The sequence below is a fragment of the Aquarana catesbeiana genome, linkage group LG02 (genome assembly GCF_042186555.1).
Source record: "Aquarana catesbeiana isolate 2022-GZ linkage group LG02, ASM4218655v1, whole genome shotgun sequence".
In the NCBI taxonomy this organism is placed as follows: domain Eukaryota; kingdom Metazoa; phylum Chordata; class Amphibia; order Anura; family Ranidae; genus Aquarana; species Aquarana catesbeiana.
In genome coordinates, this window is record NC_133325.1 from 731,674,402 (window position 1) to 731,697,440 (window position 23,039).

The 23,039-nt window shown below is 40.1% G+C and overlaps 1 long non-coding RNA gene across 4 annotated transcripts in view; it reads left to right on the forward strand.

Moving 5' to 3' along the window:
- Positions 1 to 23,039, forward strand: part of LOC141129193 (uncharacterized) — a 663,735-nt gene that overhangs the window by 226,544 nt on the left and 414,152 nt on the right. For all 4 annotated transcript variants that reach the window (XR_012241785.1, XR_012241784.1, XR_012241783.1 and 1 more), the window contains one exon: positions 15,571 to 15,612. This is a non-coding gene — a long non-coding RNA (uncharacterized lncRNA). The remainder of the gene's footprint in view (positions 1 to 15,570; positions 15,613 to 23,039) is intronic.

The following is a 23,039-nucleotide window of genomic DNA, read 5'->3' on the forward strand; positions in this document are numbered from 1 at the left end:
GTGCACTGGGAACAAGATTATAGCTTTTTTGGATAAATTCTGGTGTCTCTTCCACAGACTTTGGATAAAAGTAACAGGTGCGAAAAAATTGGTCTTTGGGTGTCGGTGGCGTCTTCACACCCTAAGCCTATTCAGGTCCTCATGATGAAAGCAAGAAGTGGCCTTGCTGTCAAAAATGTAAATGATATGCACCTATCAAACAGGTGCGGAAAAATTGGTGTTTGGGTGTTGGTGGCGCCTTTACACCATAACCCTATTGAGGTACTCTCAATAAAAGCAGGAATTGGCCTTGCTGTCAAAAATTGCAATAATATGCACCTGACAAACAGGTGCGGAAAAATTGGTCTTTGGGTGTCGGTGGTGTCTTCACACCATAACCCTATTGAGGTACTCTTGATGAAAGAAGAACTGGCCTTGCTGTCAAAAATTGCAATGATATGCACCTGTCAAACAGGTGCCAAAAAATATAAGGCGTCAAAAGATTTCATCTTCTGCACTCTCTGTGGGGACGGGATGAGTTCTGAGACTTTCCCCTTGTAACGGTGGTCAAGGAGGGTTGTCAACCAATAGTGATCCTTCTCCTTTAGGCCACCTATTCTTGGGTCCTTTCGCAGGCTTTGAAGCATGAGGGAACCCATGCACCGCAAATTTGCAGAGGCATGAGAAGCAGACACCTCGGGGAGTCACTGAGGATTATAGTATCTGGAACTGCCTCCTCCCAGCCACATACTACTCCCAAGGGTTCTGGGGATGGAAAATCCCTTACTGTTCTCTTACTGTTTAACATATGTCTTCCTCTGCTTCAATGCCTCCAAAATTGAAAGAATCCTCCTCCTCCTCCTCCCTGTCCTCTTGTGTGTTCTGTGGCTTAGGAACAATGGTGTCCGCATAAAGTGGGCCTTGAGAGGAAAGGAAATCCTGCTCTGTCTCAAGTTCCCTGTCCATAATTCCACGCAGAGTCTGCTGCAGCAGGAACACAACAGGGATTGTGTTACTGATGCATGCAATGTCACGGCTCACCATCCTTGTGGCCTCAAATGGTGACAGTACAGTGAATGCATCCTTTATGAGCAGCCTTTGGCGTGGGGAAAAAAAGCTGAGCCTGTCGTTATGCCATACTCACACGGGTACTCTTTGACGGCCCTCTGCTGCATGCGCAGCCGCTGCAGAATTGCCAAAGTCGAGTTCCACCCGGTGGGCATGTCACAAATCAGGCGGTTTACGGGCAGGTGAAATTCCCGGTGAATTTCAGCCAACTGAGCACTGGCTGTGTATGACCGCCTGAAATGGCTACAGACTCTTCTGGCCTGCCTTAGCAGATCTTCTAACCGTGGGTACCTATATAGGAAATGCTGCACCACCAAATTGAGGACATGTGCCAGGCATGGCACATATGTCAACTTTCCCTGTCTAAGGGCGGACAGGAGGTTTGTGGCATATAGCACACCACCATTCCTGGTTCCAGCTGGCATGAACCACCTCTGGGTCTGCCCCTGCAGAGCTGCAAGAATTTCTGCTCCGTGTGGTTCCTGTCCCCTAGAAAACCAGCTGAAGCACTGTATGGCACCTTTTAGCCTGACTCATAGAATAGCCCCTTGAATGCCTAGGGGGTACTGGTGGGTCATAGGACAATTCAGCAGAGGAGGGCATGGAGGAGGGGGTATAGCTGACAAATCTTGCATCATCACCACTAGCTGTATGGAGACGTGGGGGCACAACAAGCTGCAGCACTGAGCCCTGTCCTGCATCCTGCATCCATCCTTGCAAGCAGAGTTACCCAGTGTGCTGTGAACGAAATATATCATCTCTGACCATGCTTGCTGGACCACGTTTCAGCAGTAATGTGGACTTTGCAGCTGACTGCCTTGCCCATTGATGCCACAGCATTGCCTTCCACATGATGGTACAGAGCTGGAATGGCCTTACGTGAAAATAAATAGTGACTGGTAACCTGCCATTGTGGTACAGCGCATTCTGCAAATTCACAGAAAGGGGGTAGAATCCACCAGGTGGAAAGGCAGGAGTTGTAGAGCCAGCAGCTTTGACAAGCTTGCATTTAGAAGCTGGGTATGTGGATGGTAGTGACTGTATTTTTTTTCCGCTGCAGCAGATGGGGCAGAGAAATTTTCCGGCTATAGTATAGCTGGTGGTGTACTACTGGCAGATGTCCTGCAAGGACCTAGGACACCCTGTGCTATACCATAATCCCTGTCAGTGGAGGCTGCTGGGAGGTCATGAGGTATAGCGGGGGCAGACTGAGGTGAGTAAGGAGGAGGAACAGAATTGCGCCCCTTTTGTGGGGCTTTCAGGTGCTCTTGCCAACGGGCTGAGTGGTGGGAGGTTAAATGCCTTGTCAAGCATGTGGTTCCCAAATGGCTGGAGTTTTTGCCCCGCTTGATGTTCTTGAGACAAAGTTTGCAAACTACAACAGTGCAATCGGCTGCACCTGTGCTAAAAAAGGCCCAGAGAGCTGAGCTGTGGGGAGTGGGCTGGGAGATAGGGAATAGGGTGGCTGCTCTCTACTCTTCCATGATGGCTGCTTCGTTGGGGTTGTGCCTCACCCTCACTTTCCTCCTCTGCTCTATACCTCATTATCATCTCCTCCATCTTCATTACCACTGGAGACAGCTTGGCAATACGCAGCGGCTGGGAGAACATGACTGCCAAATTATATACCAGTGTTCTCCCCTCTCTGTAGGGCTCATGTTCCTGCCTTCCTCAACTTCAGAACCAACATCCGAATCAAGTAATAGCTGTGCATTTTCAAGGTGCAGGTGGCTGAAGCTGTGTTCAAATAACTCAGGTGACTCCTCCATTGCTGATGCTGGGGCTATGGCAGGAATAGCTGTGGACAAGGAGGCAGGTTTATCCACTCTTTCAGCTGCAGTGGACTGCACACTAGTCTCTGCTTGGGTGACGGAGGATGAGGATAATGAGGACGGTTTAGTAAGCCAGTCCACCACCTCCTCTGCATGCTGTGGCTGGATAGCACGAGCAACATCACTAAACAGAGGAAATGATGCCCTGCCTGAGACCACGTCCACCTTTGCCTGTGGACACATACGTCTGCCTCTCCTTGTTGTCCTCCCAGACATGATGGGGGGTTGCGTATTAGCAAAATGTAATAAAGATGTGGAAATGTGTATGTAGATGCACTTTAATCAATGGAAAGTGGTGTTTGGTGCACTTTAACTTGAGTACTCACTACACAGACACACTCCACTGATGCACTATAATATACTGCAGTAAAACTGCACTGATGCACTGTAATATACTGCGTCAAACATACAGTAACAAACAGAAATATACTGTGTTATATGTGCACTAACGCACTGAAATATCCAGTGTTAAACTTGCAGTAACGTACTGAAATATACAGCTTTAAACTTACAGTAATGCACTGAAATATACTGCGTTAAACGTGCATTAATGCACAGAAATATACTCCGTTAAACAGCAGGTAACGAACTGAAATATACGGCGTTAAACTTGAAGTAAAGCACTGAGCTATACTGCGTTAAACGGAAGGTAATGCACTGAAATATATACGGCTTTAAACTTGCAGTAATGCACTGAAATATACAACGTTAAAACTTGCATTAACGCACATAAATATACTGCGTTAAATGGCACATAACGCACTGAAATATACGGTATTAAACTTGCAGTAACACACTAAACTATACTGCATTAAATGAAAGGTAATGCACAGAAATATATTGCGTTAAACGTGCACTAAGGCACAGAAATATACTGCATTAAACGGCACGTAACGCGCTGAAATAGATGGCGTTAGACTTGCAGTAACGCACTGAACTATACTGCATTAAACGTAAGGTAACACACTGAAATATACGGCGTTAAACTTGCAGTAACGCATTGAAATATATTGCGTTAAATGAAAGGTAATGCACAGAAATATACTGCGTTAAACATGCACTAAGGCACAGAAATATACTATGTTATCTGTCACCTAATGCACTGAAATAGACATCGTTAAACTTGCAGTAACGCACTGAACTATACTGCATTAAACGGAAGGTAACGCACTGAAATATTTGGCGTTAAACTTGCAGCAATGCATTGAAATATACTGCGTTAAACGGCTTGTAACGCACTGAAATATACGGCATTAAACTTGCAGTAACACATTGAAACATACTGCTTTAAAAATGCACTAAGGCACAAAAATATGCTATTAAATGTCACGTAACACACTGAAATAGACAGTGTTAAACTTGCAGTAACGCACTGAACTATACTGCATAAAACGGAAAGTAACGCACTGAAATATTCAGTGTTAAACTTGCAGTAATGCACTAAAATATACTGTGTTAAATGGCATGTAACGCACTCAACAATACTGCGTTAAACTTGCAGTAACGCACTGAAATATACAGCGTTAAACTTTCAGTAACGCACTAAAAATATACTGCAATAAACATGCACTAACGCACAGAAATATACTGCAATAAAAGGCACATAACGCACTGAAATATACAGTGTTAAATGTGCACTAACGCACAGAAATATACTGCGTTAAACAGCACGTAACGCTCTGAAATATACAGTGTTAAACTTGCAGTAACGCACTGAAATATACTATGTTAAATGGTCACTACGCTCACACTGACTGAACTATCACTAGATTAGAATGCATTGAAATATACTGCATTAAACGGCTTGTAACACACTGAAATATACGGCGTTAAACTTGCAGTAACGCATTGAAATATGCTGCATTAAACATGCACTAAGGCACAGAAATATACTGCATTAAACGGCACGCAATGCACTGAAATATACAGCATTAAATGGCATGTAATGCACTGAACTATACTGCTTTAAACAGAAGGTAACGCACTGAAATATACTGTGTTAAACGTGCACTAACACACAGAAATATACTGCGTTAAATGGCACGTAACGCACTAAAATATACAGCTTTAAACCTACAGTAATACACTGAACTAGACTGCGTTAAATTAAAGTTAATGCACAGAAATATACTGTGTTAAACGCGCACTAACGTACTGAAATATACGATCTTAAACTTGCACTAACGCACTGAACTATACTGCGTTAAACGGAAGGTAACGCACTAAAATATATGGTGTTAATCTTGCAGTAATGCACTCAAATATACTGCGTTAAACATGCACTAATGCACAGAAATATACTGCGTCAAACGGCAGGTAATGCACTGTAATATACGACTTTAAATTTGCAGTAATGCACTGAACTATACTGCGTTAAACGGAAGGTAACGCACTGAAATATACTATGTTAAACTTGAAGTAACGCACTAAAATAAACTGTGTTAAATGGCATGTAACGCACTGAACAATACTGCGTTAAACTTGCAGTAACGCACTGAAATATACAGCGTTAAACTTTCAGTTACGCACTAAAAATATACTGCAATAAATGTGCACTAACGCACAGAAATGTACTGCGATAAAGGGCACGTAACGCACTGAAATATACGGCGTTAAACGTGCACTAACGTACAGAAATATACTGCGTTAAGCAACACGTAACGCTCTGAAATATACAGTGTTAAACTTGCAGTAACGCACTGAAATATACGGTGTTAAACGGTCACTACACTCACACTGACGGATTTATCACTAGATTCAAACTAAAGTGACACTAAAGTAAAAATGAATGGTCACTCACTACACCCACACTGACTGAACTATCACTAGATTCACACTAATGTAAAGATGAATGGTGGTCACTACACTCACACATTTTATTCATGTTATTTCCCTGTTAAAGCCTCCCTTGAGTCAACATCCAAATGCACTGAGACTGCTTGGATGAGATGTCAGCAGTTCCAGCAGACATAGAGCTCTCACTTAACTGAATCTCTATAATATTCCCCTTCGCCTGTCTCCTGGCAGCTACATTAAAAGTTATGAAGTAAGGTAAGGATGGGGCGTAGAAGCAGGGCCAGCACAAAAAGGACTTGGAAACCCTCCAAAGGGGGTGATGTGCAATCAGGGAGGGGCTATGTTGACTTCTCCTATAATAGTCAAATTTTCCAGCAAGTTCAAAGGCACATTGCAAGTAAATATACATTTTTTGTGGAAAGGAAAAGCAAATCAAGTAAGCATTTAAAGCTGTACTAAGGTTAAAAATAATATTGAAAACAGGCAGGCTCTTTATAAATTGTAATAAACTTACCTGTCTGTTTGCAGTCTTTTACATAATTTACAGTATGCTGGATGAAAGACTCCCGATCATGCATGGTAGTGACATCATCTCATGCTGGCCAGTCAAGGCAGCTGAGGACCAGTGCCTGGAGGAAGCCAGGGAGAAGGTGTCAATGCCGGGAGGGGACCTTGTGGGCATCAGACCTTTGTAACAGAGCTGTTTTTTACAACATACTGTAGTTCATCTTTAAATTACTTGATTTTTCTAGGCTTTTACCATCAATTATTTAAGTTAGTGACAGGGTCTCTTTAAAGAAGCGAGTGCCCGAATCTGCCCAAAACTTATAAATTATTTTAGGATAATTAGCGAAGATAAAGACTTCAATAAAGTTTGCTATCTTTCATCAAGCCTCAGCTGTATATCAGGTTACTTTATTTACTAAACTGTAATTTACCATATATTATCTGGTGGACATACAAAATGAAGAAACACACATAACCAAGCACACACTTAGTGTAACAACCATCCGATACACATGTTAAACCTACTACATAAAGCAGAGAGTGCTTAAAGTTGGAAAGGCAGCTTCATTATCATTGTTTTAATATGCTAGCGGGCACGTGATGCATACAAATTGGCCACATGTAGTGTCTACAAGGACAATAAAAGCTATTATTTCATTGTTGGGTGGTTAGTATATGTCACACATTCAATGCAGATCTTTACAATTACATTAAATTGAAGGTCATATGTTGATGAAGGTGTTAAATATAAGCAGGATGCCCTGCATTTATTGTACTTGAAATATGGAGATGAATGGCAATTAGGCCAAGTCTAGACAGGATGAATAATTCTAGAAGAGCCCCGAGAGGAACACTCGGGATTTGTGTTCTGTGGTGAAGATAAAATGTTTTGCTCCTGAACCAGATACATTTATGTGGATAATAAAATCAGTAATTGAAATCGAATCACCTTGTGCAACGCACAATAGGACAAAACCCAAAGAGCACCTCTGAGCAAGGTTAATGCAGTAACTACTAATAAGCACTCTCAAATTTAATTTTTCTTACCTAAAGCTCACTTTGTTGTCTTGTGCTGTTCCTGGCCAATGACAGGCAGGAGCTGCCCTGGGAGCAAATGGTAGAAGCTGCCTGTCCTCGCTTGCGTATGCTGCTTCCGTTGTCTTCTCCAAACTTGGCCGATGTATGGAAGAGGTGCTTATATACCTTCAGATTGGACAACTCTGAGTGTCTGCTTCTCTGGTGCTCAACATGGTCTGCTATATATTCAGCCACCCATGCTTACCAGCAATAAGGTACAGGGAAAATCCAGGCGTGTGCTGCCCACTCAGTCCGCTGCCGGCTGAAAATGGGAAGTATAGCCAAAATTGCTTTGGGCATACTTGTCCTTTGAAGACTTTTAGAAATTTTTTTTAAGAAATATGTGTTTTTGAGGTCATGATCTTATGGTGTAAGGCTTCCATAGAAGGATAGGGCTATTAGGGTTAGCAACAGCTTGTATGGTGGCTTCTTCTTATTGCTGGATCTGTTGTGCCTTTTTACCTGGGAAATGATGAAGGAGTTTTTCAGAATGATTTTAAAGTGATATTAAACCCAAAAGCTAACATTTAGTATATTGCAGCTTACCAATTCTTAGATGTAATGGCTGCATTTGTTTTCTTATTTTAGTATTTCTCTCCTTTAATTTCACCTGGTGATCCAGCCAAGCTGTCCTGCAGATGTATCTATTACAGGGCTGAGAAAAACCATTTACCACTGACAGGGGTGCTTACAATGAACATCTTTGATACATTTAAGTAAAACCTTTACCCCAAAAGGAAAACAATGTTTACTGCAACTGCTTATAAATTGTTAGCTGAAGTTTGGCTTGAATGTGTTAGTGTATCTAAATCTGCTAGTACGTATAACACTCCCCTCCCCTAGATTAACAATGCTGCTATCCAAAGGTGCCTCTGTGCTTCTTTATCCAGAGTGGTGTCTCTCTAATACAGGAGGTGTGTTACTGGCCAGAACACCAGGTGAAAACCGAGGGGAATTTACTAAAAAAAAAAAAAGGAATGCAGCCATCACATCTAATTGATTGGTAAGCTTTACATTGGTTTTACAATTTTTCCAGTATCTCTTTGGTTGATGACTTCCAACATTTGGATGGTGTTACCAGGTTTTTAACCACTCAGCTGCCTACCTAATCATTTTTTGATTGGTTGCATTACTTGTTAATACCTCTTTAGGCAACCAGAACTTACAGCTCTCAACAGAGGCATGGCTGCATTTTTTATTTCATTTTTAAAAAATTCTTTTTATTGTGATTTTAAGAATTTGAAATATAAAAAACAGAGCCTATTGGGCATACCCAGGCTCGGAAGGCATAAAAAATAAGAAACAGTGGAAAACCAAAGCAAAACGACAGTAAAACTATAGCACCGACCAAAAAGTACACTCAGACAGCGGAATTATTCACAGTATTCATAGATCTAAACTAAGGGTTTGGAATAAAAAGGGGGAGGGACATATGCATGGCACTTCCCTGTAGGTCATCACCTAGCCAAATTAAGGTTTGCACAGGTAGCGAACAGGTAAAACACCTACACACCAACACCACAGGAGGTACTTTATCATAGAGAAACAAAAAAAACAATAAATAATTGCGCTTCAAATTTCTACAGAATAAATGACATAAAGCTGCGATGTCCTAGATTGTGACACAAACACAACAAAAAATGCAAAAGAAAAAAAATGTGGACTCGCGCTTAGCAAACAAATAGATGTGTGGCTGAGGAGTGCCACACAGTATACCCAGCAGGACGGGCTACCTGTGGCCATCCGTCCGGTGCCACAGTTCGTTCTTTTATTGATGACGATTTTATACCTACATGTGAGTGTTTATGTTTTTTTACTTTAATAAACCACCTTTGATTTTACACTATGGGAGCCCTCCCTTTTTCTTTTCCTATGATGACTACATAATGCTGAGAGCTGAGTCTCCTTGGGGATCCGTCCATTTCCATCACAGTCCTTGACGCCTCATTCGTGGGAGTTCCAGACTAGCAGGATCTCAATGCCCATTTAGACCCTCTGTAACGGGGGGTCATGGGGTTCCGGTAAGCGGCCAGGCTCCCCTTTTTTTTTGGTGGTGGACCCACACATTTATGATTTTACCCAATTTTGAATCACCTAGGACTGTATATCACCTTTTGGGTTTCTCCCATATGGACCTTCATGATTCACTTTCTGTTTTATTCATTACCCATGGACTTTATTTGAAGCTTTGATTGCACTGTTTGTATTATTGCACTGCTCACTAGAGAGATTTATGTGTTCCCATTATAATTTTTCACATTGTGCGTGGTACAGTTTGGCATAATATTATATTTATGTATACACCGTACTGTGTGGCACTCCTCAGCCACACATCTATTTGTTTGCTAAGCGCGAGTCCACATTTTTTTTTTTTTGCACTTTATCATAGAGGACAATCAAGAGTAGCAAAGTCACTATTTATAGACAGGGAGTTTATCTATATATCCCATACTTTATAAAACTTTTTGGCACAACCACGAGTTAGATAGGTAGCTTTGTAAAGTGGCAATGCTGAGTTGACAAGTGCTTCCAAAAATTTAGCGAGGGAGATGGCTGCATTTTTAGGGACCCCAGTGCAGTTCTTTGAAAATAGGCCTATTATCCCCACTTTATCATTTGAGTAATTGGAAAGAAACCTCTCCCCCATTACAGTGGTGGTCTAAATGCCACCTTTACAGGCAACTAAAACATTATTGATGGTAGGCTGCTGGCTCTGCCAAACTATCCAGGCACCAACATATGGGAGGTCAAACAGCCACCGCTTAAGCTCAGGAACCCTTAACAATCTCTGGAGGAACCCTAGTAAAGACAGACTGCTTTAGTTACTGCACACTGCAGTTAGCATTTTTCTTTATGTATTGTAAGCCTGGTGAACTCAATTCAGAAGAAAAATCATAAGCACAATGTGGGCTGATTCATTAAAACAAGATTAAAAGGGGGCATGACATTTTATTTTCTGCTATTAGTTGTCAATTATGTTTTTCTTTTCTTTTACAGACAAAAAATTATAAATGGCCACGTTGGGTAAAAACCCCACATTTTCTCCATGTTTAATTAATTAGCCCTAAATATTTTAAGCAGCATGGTATTTTTATTAAAAAAACAAGCATTTTTGAGAAATCCCGGTAGACTGCATAATGATGAATGTTTAAATTTAGATGATGATAGATCTTGTTAAATAACAGATCGCCATTCTATTTTTGGATTAGTTTTCCATTTGCAGTTTAATTAGACCAAGATTTCTTTCCAACGTCTACAACATGACATTTCTAATAACAGTGATATCTGAAAAAATAATTGTATGCTTCGGGTTGTTGCTGTAGTCCTCTCTTGATTTAAAATATGGGTTTAAGTATAACTTTGCAAACTTTGATTTCCTCCCATTTTCTTGTGTACTTTTGCCTGCTCATTTACCTGTATTATAAAATTAATTTAACAGCATTTCATTCACATTCATTCTGGTCAGTATTCAATTTTCAGAGTCATACAGTCGTGGAACTTTTGCCATACCTTGTGCCTGAATTTTGCTATTTTTGGTAAATACATTGGACTCAATACAAAATGTAAAATTATTGTGTGTGGTTTTTAAGGGTGTAATGGACTTGTAAGGGTTACAGAAGCTCCTTCTAAACTACTCTTCTGCCAAAAACAGATCCTCATTAGCCGCATTTTTTTTCTAAAGAAAAACATCAGGCTGAAAGTAAATAAAAACCTAAAGTGACAGTAGATAAATAAATATTATATACACAAAAAACAAAGGATTCAAAATTAAATAAACTAAATCACCCTAAATATGCCATCCAAAAATTCACACACCCTTAATAAAGATAGGTCATTTCGTGGCAAAATCAGTTTCACTGAAATTAGTTCCCGATGGTGGATGTCCTGCCTGTCGAATGCAACAGTCGATATCATTTTTGCTGCAGTGCACCGCAAGACAATGCAACCTCTCCTGCTTGTATGAGCCTGTCAGGTCACCATAAAATGATGTGATAGATGCAGCAATGGATTATAAGAGAGCTTTAAAACTGCTCTATTTCAAATCCAACTATAAACTAGGCCTCAGGAAATAGTCTTCACGTTCTGCTAAGTTGGAAAAAATCTCTACACTCCACTCGTTCTGAAAAGTTTCTATTTTCTGTTCAGTTAGAAAATAATGCTTGATTTTCTATTCACTATTAGGAAAAGTTCTGTACATTCTGCTCGCTGTTAGGAAAAGTCATGGCTTAAAGCTTTCACGTGACTCAGGAACTCTCTCCCCACCCCATGTGACAGCCCTGGGTGCCTGAGTGGTCAACAACTATGGCTGTCATGCGCGAGGATGTAGAGTAAATTAAAGTGTAACTAAAGACTTTTTTTTACATTTGGATAGAGTGGAGAGGGATTAGAATACCTGTCAAATATTTTATTGCTGTCTGTGCCCCCATTAGGGAGATTTACCCTCTCTATTTGTCCTGTTTACTGTTATCATCAAAAGTGAAAGTAAAATAAAATCCCAAATTTTAGTATGACAGTATATCAGAACAGTAACAGCCGGGAAATCTTCCAATGGGGACACTAGCTCTAGTGACCCTGATGATGACCAGGGACTTTTTCACTTTGGAAGGATTTTCTCTCACTTCCTATTTTGGGTGTGGGAGAGGAAGTGAAGGGAAATCTCCCCTATGGGTCAATCCAAAATTTAAAAAAAAAAATGCCTCTAATTACACTTTAAGTGCTCCCAACACCAAGAGGTACTAGGTATTTTTCTTTGTTTCTGGACTCGAATGGAAGCGGTGGAAGAGATAAGAAAAGATGTATAAGGCTGATCATAGACTGAACGATTTTCAACCCGTGGTTGCAGGAAAGAAAGCTGTCCGATTCCCCCATCAACACAGAGAGTGTTGACAGGGGAATCCCTTCTGTGGAGCCATTGTATTCTCCCAGCGGGAGGAGGGGAGGTCGGGCGAGCCATCTCTGCCAGGAGAGTACAGTGATTATTGCAAGCGGTTATAACAGCCACTAGCAATAATCACATGTAAAATCCGGCAGGCTGGTTGTACCCAAGTTGATCGATTGATCAACTTGAGTACATTCAGCCTGCCCATAAATGGTTCAAACCTTGGCCGGTTCCTGCTGGAGCCACTTTTAAAGTGAACAAGTTTTTTTAGGCTCACTTGAAAATGTCCAAGCAAAACTGATATTTCAGTTTTTTGTAGATGCTGGTAGCTAAAAGTCTTGATCTGTTGGTGAAGTTAGGAGCAGGCACTTTATGGTGTTGGTTGTACAGAAAATATGTTTATTTGCACATCATGTGTATGTGAGTACAGGTTTGCTTAAAAACAAAAACTTATAATAAGGAATAATAGCTTACTTCCTGTCTAGTAAGAAAACAACCAGCTGTCATTCTGATGCCTCCTTTGACCTCCAGGAGCAAAGGGCTGTTGAAGAGCGGTACCCAGAATTTAAAAACATTTTATAGCCGATCTTGAAAAATATTAGCTGAGGAAAGACTAGAATTAAAAATACCATGATGTTGATTGCCTCTGATACATGGATAACACAATTGGTAGTGTTTTGTCCCTAGGTAGGTCTGAAGAGGTTGGACCTCTTTACCTTAGTTGACCCTGCAAAACCATAGCAGAAAAAGACAAAATGACAGTTCTCTCTTCTGATTGGCTCTCTAATGACAGTAGCAAAGATACCCATGTGATTAAGTTTTGAGGTCCCATCAGAGAATTAAAAATAATATAATTAATGGAGAGTAGACATTCTAAAATAGAAAAACATTATAGACCATGTTTCAAGGCTTTCCAGAGGATTCGCAATGAACAGTTTCTGAACGTTTTCTTTACAAAGAAATGGATAAAAATAATTCACTCCAGCAAGAGTAAAATATCTCCCTTGCAGTGGACATGCCCTACACTGCAAGAGTTAAATGTTAATTTGGGTCTAAGAGATTGGAAATGGCAATCCCTGTTTGCCTAGCAGACACTGCTCCCCATACTCTGGCGGTGGACTGTAAGTCAACTATGGACCCTGCATTTGGTCTTGATGACATCAGGGGCATCTGCCTGCCAGAGCATAGGGAACTGGGGGTTCCAGCCTTGCAGTGGGAAGGAGATTGTGGGAGTGAAGGATATGACAAATAAATTTGCTTTTCTCCATCCTCTAAATGGAATTGAGCATTAACCATTGCAGTGTGGGGGCAGTCTTAATTCATGAGAAGATTTTTACTTTCCTTGAAGTTTAGCCTTAATATTCAGGTCTTACCTAAATAGATGACAAATCACAATATTACTTTAAATAAAAATTGTCCCAATACCCATGCCACTGAACTTTGCTGCCCAGAGGAGATTATTCAAATATATATACAGTATGTATAGTATGTACAGTATATGTAAACATATTAGTATGATTAGTTTTTTTTAGAGCCTATTTAAACCTATGCATTATGGTTTTACAGCTTGTTATTGCAACACAGGGCAGTGTGCGTGCCATGGTTCTTTGAGTTGCAGAAAGTCACCCCAACTTACCCGTTCTGCACTGTTGTGGTGCATTTTGTCAGAAAAAATGGTGCCATGTGCATTTTTGCCTGTGCCAAATGAATGGGCTGCCTCAACAGAACACACATTATCGTGCAACATAACACCTTTGTGAAAGCAGTGCAGCGCAAAGATGTGAATGGGCCCTATATGTTTGTATTGCACCTGAATTTCATCTGGGATGCACAGAGACTTTCCTTGTGCGACAGTTACAGATATAAAAAATACTGGAAGCATATTGCCAACAGATTTAAAATGTATTTTTTCTAGTTCTGTCTAAGTATCTGACCAACATTAAGTATCTGACTAACATTAAGATGATTCCTAAGGTACATTATATTGTCAAAAGTACTGTGACACCTTTACATGCACATGAATTTTAATGGCATCCCAGTCTTAGTCCGTAGAGTTCAATATTGAGTTGGCCTGCCCTTTTCAGCTATAACAGCTTGGAATCTTCTGGGAAGGCTGTCCACAAAGTTTAGGAGTGTGTCCATTGTTTGACCATTGTTCCAGAAGTGCATTTGTGAGGTCAGGCACTGATGTGGACGAGAAGGCCTGGCTCGCAGTCGCCGTTGGGATGAATTAGAGCGGGGACTGCGAGCCACTCCTTCTCCAAAATCAGTGCCTGACCTCACAAATGTGCTTCTGGAAGAATGGTCAAACATTCCCATAGACACACTCCTAAACCTTGTGGACAGTCTTCTCACAAGAGTTGAAGCTGTTATAGATGAAAAGGGTGGGCCAACTCAATATTGAACCCTATGGACTAAGACTAGGATGCCATTAAAGTTGATGTGCCTTCAAAGGCAGGTGTCTAAAAAACTTTTGAGAATTTAGTGTAACTTCAGCAACATTTGTAAGTTCTGTTTAATAAGTGCACAAAGGAAATGACTACTCAGCCAAGAACTGTCCTTACAGAGGGAACAAGATCAGGACTTGAATGATAAAGTACAAAGCATTGACCCTGTGACACTATATTAACACAGTTATCTTATTCTACATTCCTTTCCATTCTCTACTGGAAACATAATAAACTCTGCATTGTAAGATTTCTCTTACCCCAGTTCCATTCTGCTGTTTTCATTTTTGTAGGGACTAAATCTGAACATACGGTGATCAAAATTCAGCAGGTTCAGCAGGGATGGCCATATTTTGATTGGTGTGTGTCCATCACCGCTCAACAGAATTTGAAGACCATTTGATTGGCTTCTGTTGAAGGAACATGTTTCTTGACCAGCAGCTGCAGCCAGTTGGTAGCTGCAACCAATTGGTGGGTCCCACTGTCGGAGAACAATGTCCTGCTGGGGGATTCCTCCATCTACTTAATTTGTGTGGATGAAGACTTCTGTACAGCCGCCTTGTTAGATTTTCACCGCCACTATAGCTGGCAGCGCTGATGTATTCTGATGGTGGGGAAGTCTCCCTGCTGTCAGAATATAATAGCTCAGCAGGGAGGATTTCCCCATCCACATCAAATGTGTGGATGGAGGAATCTAGTTTTTTTGGGTTTTTCGTTCAAGAATGATATGGACTGCCCTAGACCTGACCTGATCTGGCTGTGTTATCTAGCAGTGGTGTCTGCATCACAAGGTCTGCTGAGAAGAGTTACAAAAACATACTGTATGTATATCAGTTGTGTAATATTTAGCTGGTTACCTGCAGATCAGCTTTGAGAAAGTTTTTTTTAAGTTAATAGTTGAATTCAACAATCGTATGTTATTGCTCTATGAATGAAGCTACTGTACATCCTGAAAATTAAATTACCATATATATGTTTGTTGTAGGATGGAGTGATATACAAGCAACAGGAGGAAACATTTGAGTTGGTAAGTAGCTACTGGCTATTACATAAGTTATGTAAGTTATTAGTGAAGCTTTTTGCAGTAAGTTTGAAGTATGGTGGTCCCTGTATCTGCTGTGGAAGAATGGAACGTTAAATGCCAGACATGAAAATGTGATTTTCTTTTGGGGTTTAAAACATTTTATGATGTTTTCATTGTAATATAAATTGTATTTTTCTGCACAGCTGTTACTTCAAATGTTCTAACATTTGTCAAGCAAAATGAATCTGGAAGTAGAATTTTTGCATAAATGTGTTTATAACTCTGGTACATTGGAAATGATTAATAGACAGTGAAGCAACATAATGCAGAGCTGTTGCTGATAGTAACTAGTCAAATATGCTTGATTTGCTTTATTAGTGCAGCTGTCACTGCATTGGTTGCTATAAATTTCTCTTGCATTGGTTTTTGAAAATAAGCTCCAGTATTATCATAGGAGAAGGAACTGTTGTGTCTAAAGGACTGAATATAGCTTGCTTATTTTGCAAGATTAAAAAAAAAAAAATAACACACAGAAAGGTTTCCCACATTACACTGGAATTCCTTTCTTTCTCTTTTTTAGTTTTAGATTAAGGGTGGGGAGGGATTTCTTTGCTGTCAGTGTCCCCAAGGGGGACTTGCCTGAGGCTGTAACCCTCCAAAAAAAAGAATTTTAAGCGTATCGAAACATAGAACGATTTTTTACATTTTTGGATAGAATGGTGAAGGTGATAGAACCTCAGTAATGATTTTATTGTTGTCTGTATAATTGCTGGGGAAGATTCACCCTGTCACCAAAAAAAGAATAATATAATAATAATAATATAAAGCAGTAGATAGCAGTGTTTGTCATGTCATGTGCACTAATGTTCGTAGTTTAGGCAACAAGCTTTGTGAGCTGACAATTCTTATGTCTACGGAAAAACTTGGACCCTGTTGCAATTACAGAGACATGGTTCAAGGATTCAAACGACTGGGAAATAACAATACCAGGGTATGCACTATACAGGAACGACAGAGTAGGAAGGAGGGGAGGTGGAGTTGCCATATATGTCAAAAATAGCATAAAGCTAACATTCATTCAAAAAACAAACATAATTCTTGAAAGCCTCTGGGTCTGCCTTCCAACCAGAGAGGGATCTTTCCTCAGAACTGGTGTAGTATGCAGACTCCTATGACAGACTGAATATTATAATAACTTGTTGATTGACGAAATAACTCAAATGGCAATAAAGGGAGAGGTTTTGATTATGGGTGACTTTAACATGCCTGACATTTACTGGAATTCTCAAACTGCTATTACAAGCAGGAGCAGGGATGTAATGGAAGCACTAAAGGGGTTTCTCTAAAACAGTTAGTAAAAAGACGAAACCAAGGTGATCATATTCTAGACCTAGTACTGACAAATGGGGATCGATTGTCTGATGTTGAGGTGGGATAAAACGGCACAGACCAAAAGGTAATAACAGTAAAAGATTTTAGTAATTTATTAGTAGAAAAGGTTAAAAGACAATCAAGAATAAACATCCTAGAATACATATTGTTCACAGCGATTAATATATATATATATATATATACAAAACAGATATATGGTAAAAGAACAGTGATTTTACAGAAAATCTCCCAAAGTGATATACCGTATTTTCCGGTGTATAAGACAACCTTTTACACTTAAAAAAATGGCCAAAAAGCAGGGGTCGTCTTAAAAGCCGGGTATAAAATGCAGCCCGCTGTATGTCAGTTCGCCGGATGTGCGGTAATACTGTATGTAGCTTCGACTACATACAGTATACACCGCTGAGCCAATCCCGGCGAGTGATGTATTCTATTAATGAATACAGAGCCTGCTCAGATTGGAGTAACAACCTCTGCAAAATCCGAGCAGGCTTTGTATTCATTAATAGAATACATCGCTCGCCGTGATGGGCTCAGCGTAGTATGGCTCCAGCTCCAGCAATAAGAAGGAAATATAGGAAAAATGAAGCCTCGGAAGGGGGGTCGTCTTATACGATGTGTATAGGCAAAAATTGTAGAAAAACAGTAATTATAATTATTAAACACCTTATACACCGAAATATATGGTAGATGATAACAGCTGACATGTTTTGAGGACTCTTCTTCAGAGGTGTCTGCAGCAGAAAAACACTGCCCAACAATCGAAATATATGTAGGAATATCAACCACTGCATATAAAACCAGGGGTAATTACTGATGCCACCACCATAAATACTCCTGTTACCAAAGGTAAGTGGAAGCCACAGAGGCACACCTGCTGAGATCTCCCATCAAGGCCAGAGAGCCAAATCTTCAATTTATATTGACATAGTAAGGGAGGATTGATGGATATTAGTAAGACGTTTTGGGAATCTGGCAAGAAACTGGCTGGTCAGAACACCCTCTCAGATAGTAAATCAGGTTATACAGGAATAAAAGACCTTCTGGGGTCAGTATCTGCGGCTTATAGGAGATCATTTAGGTAGACGTGGTTTCTGCAGCACAGCAGCCAAATCTTGGAGGCAACTAAATTATATGTCAGGCAAGTTATAAAGAAAAAACAGAAGAAAAAAACAATATGGTTCACTAAAGAGGTAAGTAGGATACTAAAGGAGAAAAAAATCAGCATATAGAAGATTCCAGGAAACAGGAGATGTAGCTGATAGAAAAGAGTAAAATAATAGACAAAAGGAGGCCAAACACATTATCAGTGCTACCAAAGCACAGAAAGAGGAGACAATTGCTCAATGTATTAAGAAAGGAGATGAAACCTTTTTTCTTTTTAATACATTTTTATTGTTGCTGGAAAGTGTGGCATCATAACATCAGCAATTCTATTTGTTATCATTCACTCTATTTAAAGCTACTCGCCAAACCTAAACATTTCATCATGTCATCATGTCATGCAGCAACTATCAACATAAAGTTATACAATTATAATGTGATGCAATGTTTGCTATCAAAGCCATCTTCTCCAACAATTTCCGGGGGGGGGGGTCTAAATAATCTGGGGAAAAAAAAAAGGGGGCTAGGAGGCGTCCAATGAGGGGGATGGCCTAGCCACGCTTCCAGGTTTGTTAAACCTGCCAGCAATAAAAATCTAAATATTTCCTTTAGGAGGTTAGGAGGGCAACTTCCGGGGTCTCTGGCCAGGTCTTCCTCGTGACCAACTGACTTAGGCAGAATATGGCAGACCAATATGGTTTTATTGCCGGGCAACACCACCACATGTGTAGATGTGTACCACTAGGCCCACCACATCTCCAACATTGGTCTGGTAAGGCCGGTTGATTTTATTTAATAGGGCCAGCGATACCATCTGGTTATGATTTTATAGTTTATCACTTGCAAGTTGAAGGCTAAGGGTGATTTAAATGTAAGAAAAAATACTTTATCCTATTCCTCAGGAGCCAGTTCACGGCCTAGTTCTCGCTCCCAGTCTCAGATATAGAAAGGGCGATATGGAAATGCCTGGGATAAGAGAATTCCATAAATTTTAGAGAGGGCATGTTTACATTTTTGATCAGAAAGACACAGCTCCTTAATCCTTGTCAGATCCCTACAAAGCTGCTCCTTGCCCAATCCATCATAAAGATGATGTAGTTGGAGATATTGAAACCAATCTCCTGGTCCAATGCAAGAAATAGAGCTAAGCTCACTCAGGGGTCTCAGGCCCTTTGGGGTTTTGCATAGGAGATGTGTGTCGTGGTTGCCAACAAAGAAAACCCTTATCTGACCACCCGGGTAAAACCCCTGGATTACCCAGAATCGGGATAAGAGGCCCTGGGTGCGAATATATATTAAATGTAGTGATAGCCTTGTTCCAGACGTATAAAAACAAAGAGAGCGGGAGTGTTAGCTGTGAAAGAGGAGGACGGACAGTTGAAAGCAGTCATAGAAGAGAAGTCAGTGGTACTGGCGATAAGTCTGACCCAATTCACACTAGCGGGCACATGTTATGTTTTGTATATAGTTTAAACTTATTACACTGTTTAAATTTTTTCTTTTCTAACTTTATTGAAATGTGATAAAATTAAATTTCATTCAACGTTATGCACCACAGCACTTTGTGATGTTGTATAGTGTGTTGCAGCATGCTGTGAAAAAACGTATCCTGTCCTACCTTATTTCAACACACACCAATGCAGCGTGTTGGCTTGAACTGAAACAACAGGACATAAGGCAGATTTCCTTGTCTATACATTGGGCAAGGCCGCCCAACTCAGCCTATGGTCTGAATGTGCCTTAACGCTATCCTAGTGTGAGTACCAGTATGCTGGACATTGTGTGAAGCTAATAGAAAAAAAATCTTTCTGGTATTTATATATTTAGAAATGTTCACCTGGAATTCAGCTTTAATATTTGCATGTGACCTTGACAATTTGCATTTTCAACCTTTGGCTTCAGGCTTGCTTGAAGACATAGATGTGCTAAAGGCAAATATCTATCAGATTTGATTAGGATATTTTGGGTTTCTGAATGGAAAGCAGGGCTGTGTTTTGTGAATGAAGTCACCCAGGTAAACCTTTTTGCCTAACACTTAGCCTTTGCAAGAACCAATAGATATGAATGCAAACCAATGATGAAACCAAATTTTAGAGTTGCACATTAATGGGGACCTATACTGTGGAAGCTGAAGGCAAGGTACTAGTCAACAGTATTGCCTATATGCTCCCTGTGGCTGATCGTCCCTCCAATACTGACTTACCATGCCTTATTCTGTATGGGGTCTCTGTATGAAGGCGGCCATCTTGGTAAAGGCAAGGGGTTGCTTCCTCATTCTTCTCTCCCTGATAACTGGTGATCAGATTATAGGTGGAGTAAAGGGGAAGGAAGCACAAATCTACAGAATGAGTTGCTTCTTTAATTCATGGTCACTGGTTGTCCTTCTGCATCCACGTTTTTGAGAACTCAAAATTTCCAGCTAAAATGATAATAATGCTTCCGTCACAATAGGTTCAGCACTCTGTTTCACATACCTAAATCTGCCATGTGCAAAGCAAAACAAATATGAAGATAGGGGGTCTAATTGCAGTTGTTTGATGCCTAGGCACCATATTAATACAATCTGTAAGTAGCGGCTGGGCTGACAGAGTTTTCAGGTAAATCACCTAAATATATCCCCCGAAACATTAGAACCAGATTTCCCTTTCTCTTGTTATTCACTTCCACTTGTAAAGGGTTACCTATCTGCGAGGTAACCAGGGTCTAGTAAGAGAAATCCAAAGAAAGTTTGTCTCTATCCTCAGCCAAAAAAACTATCCAGCAGGGTCATCACCGTAAAATATTTGGGAAAGGGGGTGCCAAAATAATTTTTTTTTTACATCAACGTATCTGTTTTTTTTTTTACATCAACGTATCTATCTGGTTACCACAATGTAGCCGCAGCAAACCATTATTTTTATATAAATAATTAGTATGTCTTCATGCACCTTGCTAAAGGTCATTGAAATCAGTAATGGACTACATTAAAAAGGATTCTGGGAACCCTACATAAATATGTTTAATGTGATAATTACATTTGCTTTCATATTTTGAGTTTTTTGGTCAGTTGAGGACCTGCTAATAAGATATCATATTTATAGAATGTATACAAAATCACGTCTAATTATAACGATTATGTCATCCAAGCACTATCCACATGAATTTAACACTAATAGTAACAATGTATCAATGTATACTAATTATCCCTATGAACTGCATTCAAAGCTAATAACATTGATACATAAAAACACTTTAATTCGCTTATGGATTCCATAAAAATGCATTTTGTATGTACAGCTGTACAAACGACCTTAAAGCAAAGCTGAAGTCCACCTCCTCCATTCATAGAATGCTTTTCATTGATGAAAGCTATATTAAAGCTTCTATAAAAGGGTGGGCATAGTTGGCACTCACAATGAGTTCCTGTCCCAGGTCAATTGCTCGTATTAACCGCAGCCCTGGAAGGTTAAGCTGTGGGATACGGGCAGGGGACTTCAGATTTCAACTACCGGACCAGCCAGCAGCACAAGGCACAATTCAAATTAAATGAAAGTTCCGTCCCTTGTGCTGATTTTTAAACGTTTTTGTTAAACTTTGGCTTTAACTGTAATGACATGTACATGTATAACTTGTACCTTAGTTTGTAGTTATAATAATATTAAGCTGCAAGAACTGTAGTTAAACCTTGGCAGTAACAGATCTATTCCTAAGTATGTCATGTATCAGAAGTACAGTAAATAACACAGGTTGAGTAAACTTATGTTATTGTGCAAATGGCTGGAATTATCCATTTTAGAAACCACTTAGGTGCTCAGAACATATTTATCATAAGTGCTATGAGATAAGCAGTCCTGGGAATTACTTAACAAGGAGACGTGGGCAGGCACAGCGAATGGATGCATCTGGATAATCTTTCTTTGTTAGGCTTTCTGAAGCAGATATAAGACAGTCGTGCACAATTATGTGACATCAGCAACAATGTAGTGTACACAAGATGTTGGAATGTAAAGGGGAGTTTAGGGACTACTTCTCCTGGATGGAAATATGCTGACAAACTGTGTAGAATGTGGTATTTGCCATAGCTTGCTTTTAAGTTATTGTGCAGACATAGTTATAAATGTACTGTAGGTCATCATTTAATGAAGAAGTCTAGGGTAATGGAAAAGCATGTTATTGTATGAAAAAGCTGTTAAACTTTCTGAATGCAGACAATATACCCCCCCCCCCAATTTCTGAGCAACGGATGTGTAGTTTAGTGATTGGCACCCTAAAACAATCTGGGGGTTATTTACTAAAGGCAAATCCACCGTGTAAGTGCAAGTACACTTGTAAGTTCACTGGAAGTGCACTTGGAAGTAAAGTCGCTGTAGATCCGAGGGGGACGTGTAAGGAAAATTAAAAACAGCATTTTAGCTTGCATGTGATTGGATGATAAAATCAGCAAAGCTATACCTTATTTCAGAGCTTCCCCTCAGATCTACACCAATCTACAGCAACTGCACTTACAAGTGCACTTCCAAGTGAACTTTCAGTGCACTTGTAGTGCAAAGTGGATTTGCCTTTAGTAAATCAACCCCTCTGTGTCTATGACTGTCCCATCTGCTACCCCACAGTGTCTTACCGTACAGTTTACTTACAGTATGACAAATAGGAAAAGTTCCTTTTGCATCAGGGAGATGAGCTTTTATTTCTGTTTTTTTTAAATATTTTAATTTGAATGCAAGATTGCGGTTAAAAATTAAAATGGCCGCAACATTTGGCCGATGAGACAATGGGGGTTATTCACGAAAGGCAAATCCACTTTGCACTACAAGTGCAAACTACAAGTACAAAGTACACTTGAATTTGCACTAAAAATGCACTTTGAAGTGCAGTCGCTGTAAATCTGAGGGGTAGATCTGAAATGAGGGGAAGTTCTGCTGATTTTATCATCCAATCATGTGCAAGCTAAAATG